We start from the raw sequence: 5106 nt of genomic DNA on the forward strand, positions 1-5106 counted from the left end.
CTGAACCTATTATTTGTCAACGTTACGGAACACCCACAAAAATCGTATCTTTCTGAACCTTATGTGTCAAGTTTTTCCAGAAAATACACAAAAGATGTCTTCGCTACAGCGTTAGCTTCGTTTTTGTTCGAGCATTTCCTGAGGAGGTTCTGTACATTATTATGAGCTACAGTAACCACATATTTAAAATATGCAGTGTGTCGAAAAAAAAAACAAAAACGCCCTGCTCTAAATAAAAATATGAAGACTGTTTTAGCGATTCATCTACCTGGTCTCCAAAGTTCATCTTTACAGCTTTTAATGTAAAGAGAAAAAAAACTCTTTACACAAAAAAACAAACAAACAAACAAACAACAAAGATTCTCGTATAGTATTTATAATGCGTATAAATAGCGGCCTGTTCCTTTATCTGTCAAAGAGACTATTTTTACTTTCTTCTTCTCCGCTCTTAATTATAATGTTGGACAGGATTTTTCCAACACAAGTAATGTATGTCAACCTGTTATGCTTTTCTTTTTTAATTTGCTTCCATAGCAGTTGCCCATCCAAGATAAAAATACACTTCAGCAATTCTTTAATGTAAGAGTTTTCTTTCCTAGATGAGTTGCTGGTCGCAGCCATTGAGCCTAGCTACGCACGGATTCGAACTCGAGACCCCGAGCATTTTTATAACGAACCACAACTAGTGTTAAGGACGGAGTGGTCTAGCGGTAAAAAGCTGGACTTCTAACACGTAAGTCGCGAGTTCGAATCCGGGTTCAAGGCAGTAGACCGTCCCTGAGTCCACCCAACTCTGATGGGTACCTAACTCACGTTAGGGAAAGTAAAAGCGGCTGGGCATAGTGCTGACCACACTATCTCTTCATATGCCGAGGTCACAGAAACAAGTGAACTCTACTTCACTTGCCCCACAGACCGTCAGGTTTGAAAGAGACGCTAAAGAGGAAAGACAATATATTGTAATTGTACAAAAAATGCGTCTTTTTTTGTCCAGCGCGTCGAGTAAGCGAAAATATCTGTAGGTGGTAAGTATTTAAAAAAGTTTATAACATAAAGAAGTTTCAAGAAAATAATTTAAAGTGGAGCTGCCGTTCCCGCCTACTCCCTCCCCCTTCGTGCGTCTGCCACAAAGACACATTTATGTTAGGCCAAGTCGCCAAAAACATTTTAAGCAGGCGATTATAAAATTATTTCCCAGAAAATCGCGACTGCTAATGACTCATGTTTAGAGCGTTTTGGCATCTGAAATAGCGTGGCTAGCGCTGTCCTCTAAACGTCGCCACGACGTCATATTTGGCCGGTACACCTGTCATATCAAACATATCCGGGACTCGCAGCTTTATCTTGTAGATCAGGGGTCTGCAAACTTTTCAGTCCGAGGGCCGCATTAACTATCAAATTTCAGTTCGGGGGCCAGTTTCTTCCAGAAATGTCTTTGATTTTCCGGGAAAAATTCCTCCGCCATCACCAACAAACTTTTTTTCCTTGGACAAAAAGATCTCCGCGGGCCGGATGAGAGGACTTCGCGGGCCGCATCCGGCCCGCGGGCCGTAGTTTGGAGACCCCTGTTGTAGATGAATCATACAAACCGCGCTGAGACACCGAATGAACATCGGATATAGTTACCGGGGCCGACGTTGTGTTCATCAAATGCAACACATTTTTTCCCCCACAACAATGTCATTCAAGATCACGTGTCGGTCTAAACCCGAAACCGGTTGAATGTAATTAATTCCGTTGTAGATTGCGGTTGCTCTGGTTATTTGTGTGTAAAAGTATTTATTTTCTATGTAAATTCGATTTAAAAACTCTGTTCTCATCCCAACCTTTACCCTAGGTGACCTCATCTAACCCGAGGGGTGGACTGGAGGGGTGTCTAACTATGAATACATGACTAATAATCAGGAACTTACATCCCTTAACCATCAAACCTTGTGTTTAGTTAATGGACTTAGCCACATAAGAGCCATACGCATTACAAATACTAAAGTATATCTCGATTACAACTTACAATAATTATTACATTCAGAAGAATAGTAAAACGATGGACCTTGCGACATTTAAAAATAACAGTTTATAACAAGTCACCACATTTTGTCTTGGAATTTTGCTGCCAATTTTTCTCAGAAAATATTTAGCTTTTGTACCTTGGTGTTTACTTTCGATTCAGTTCGTTGTTGCGTTAAAACACAATGTCGGAAAAATATTATGAAAATATCTCGTAGGTTATGACAATATCTCGAGTAGTATACCTAATCCTACACTATTTTCGGTTCTATGTTTGGCATTCTTTGCAATGCCTAGGCAAAGCATACGATATGATTTATTCTGTACTTTGTGAGGCTATTTCAGGGATTATTTTTTTTTTTAGAATAACTGTAAAACAAGTACTTGAAACCAGGGGCGTAGCGAGGGGGGGGGGGCGGGGGTGCACCGGGTGACACCATTTAGGGGGGTGACACCAAGGCAAAAAATAGCAAAATATATAGAGAAAAACTTGAGGGGGGGGGTGCAAATCGAAAGTTTGAGGGGGGGGGGTGCAAATCGAAAACTTGAGGGGTGGGGGTGCAAATCGAAAGTTTGAGGGGTGGGGGTGCAAATCGAAAATTTGAAAGTTTGTCCTCGGGAAGGGTCGCCACGACTCTGGGGGGGGGGGGGTGACACCATCAAGTGCCGCACCGGGTGAAACCCGACCTCGTTACGCCACTGCTTGAAACTACCTACAATCATCCAATGGTCTATTAGACTATCGTCTACGGAGCCATACATATAATATAGACCAAAGTAAACCAGAGGCCTAGCAACAATCCCCCCCCGGCGCCCGGGACAAACTTTCAATTTGTACCCCCCATATATTTTTTATATTTATAATTCAAAACTGCACCTCGAATACGTTTATCTTTTTTTCCAACCTATTTCGGCGCCCCTAGGGTCGCCCCACCCCACCGCTACGCCTCTGCAGTAAACAACATGAAAAACAAATAAAGACCAACCAACTCAGGTTGAAAAGTTGTCTATCCAGCCTAACACAGATTGACCTTGGCCTTGCCAGGATAACGAAGAGTTCACCTCTGTGGGCTGATAGCAACCCGGAAGTCTGACGTCATTGTACTTAAAGTACAAAGGTGTTTATCAAGGTTGTGGTATCACGGTACGCTTCACATGTAACTGGTGTTGGTATTTGGTGTTATTGACTGGTGTTATCGGACGGTGTTATCAGCTGTCGTCAGCAGTGTTATAAATAATTTTGTTTTGTTTCGGTTGTTGGACTGGGTTAAACATCTGTTGTAGCCTGTTATGTTTTTTTTTTTTTTTTTTTAGATTTACTGTTAAGGTTCTTATCGTTTGTGTATTTACACAATTCGATGCATCTTAGACACGGGGACGAGAAAAGGTATGTTTGGAGATGAACTCAACACGTGTGTGTGGCACTTGTTGTCCTTGTAGATAGAGTGGGGACTGCGCTTCTAGTAGCTGAAGGGAGGGGGGGGGAATGGGGGTGGGGTGGTGTGACATGTTGCCGCTGTAGAGGGGGGGGGGGGGGGGCACCGCTTTTCGCCGTTGTAGAGGGGGAGGGGGTGACACGTCGCACTAGGGGGAGTGGGAGTGGCATTTGTTGCCGTTGTACAAGGGGGTGGGAGTGACACGTTGTGGCTGTAGAGAGGGGAGTGGGGGTGACTCGTAGCCTCTGTAGAGGGGGTAGGGGTGGAACGTGTCCACTCTGTAGAGGTGGGTGGGGGGACACGTTGATGTAGAGGTGGTTGGGGGGGACACGTTGATGTAGAGGTGGGTGGGGGGGGACACGTTGCTGTAGAGGTGGGTGGGGGGACACGTTGATGTAGAGGTGGTTGGGGGGGGACACGTTGATGTAGAGGTGGGTGGGGGGACACGTTGCTGAAGAGGTGGGTGGGGGGACACGTTGATGTAGAGGTGGGTGGAAGACACGTTGCTGTAGAGGTGGGTGGGGGGCACGTTGCTGTAGAGGTGGGTGGGGGGACACGTTGATGTAGAGGTGGGTGGGGGGACACGTTGATGTAGAGGTGGGTGGGGGGACACGTTGCTGTAGAGGTGGGTGGGGGGACACGTTGCTGTAGAGGTGGGTGGGGGGACACGTTGCTGTAGAGGTGGGTGGGGGACACACGTTTCTCGAGAGGTGGGTGGGGGGACACGTTGCTGTAGAGGTGGGTGGGGGGACACGTTGCTGTAGAGGTGGGTGGGGGGACACGTTGCTGTAGAGGTGGGTGGGGGGACACGTTGCTGTAGAGGTGGGTGGGGGGTGGGGGGACACGTTGCTGTAGAGGTGGGTGGGGGGGACACGTTGCTGTAGAGGTGGGTGGGGGGACACGTTGCTGTAGAGGTGGGTGGGGGGACATGTTGATTTAGAGGTGGGTGGGGGACACGTTGATGTAGAGGTGGGTGGGGGACACGTTGCTGTAGAGGTGGGTAGGGGGACATGTTGCTGTAGAGGTGGGTGGGGGGACACGTTGCTGTAGAGGTGGGTGGGGGGACACGTTGCTGTAGAGGTGGGTGGGGGGACACGTTGATGTAGAGGTGGGTGGGGGACACACGTTTCTCGAGAGGTGGGTGGGGGGACACGTTGCTGTAGAGGTGGGTGGGGGGACACGTTGCTGTAGAGGTGGGTCGGGGGACACGTTGCTGTAGAGGTGGGTGGGGGGACACGTTGCTGTAGAGGTGGGTGGGGGGACACGTTGCTGTAGAGGTGGGTGGGGGGACACGTTGCTGTAGAGGTGGGTGGGGGGACACGTTGCTGTAGAGGTGGGTGGGGGGGCACGTTGCTGTAGAGGTGGATGGGGGGACACGTTGCTGTAGAGGTGGGTGGGGGTGATTCGTTGCCGCTATAGAGGTGGGTGGGGGTGTCACGTTGCATCTGTAGAGGTGGGTGGGGGGAACACGTTGACAATGATGCAGTTGTATACTATTATGGTTCATATGAACTTGATACAGTTCTATAATAATATGGTTCATATGAACTTGATACATTTCAATACAAATATAATAAAACTAATAGTTAATTAAATAAAATTACATTTTGCCTTTTGTAAAGTTGTTTAATAAAAATAATAAAAGTATCATTGTGGAAAAAAT

This window comes from Physella acuta, unplaced genomic scaffold (genome assembly GCF_028476545.2).
Source record: "Physella acuta isolate Inbredline_101_S28 unplaced genomic scaffold, ASM2847654v3 ptg000335l, whole genome shotgun sequence".
NCBI lineage: Eukaryota > Metazoa > Mollusca > Gastropoda > Physidae > Physella > Physella acuta.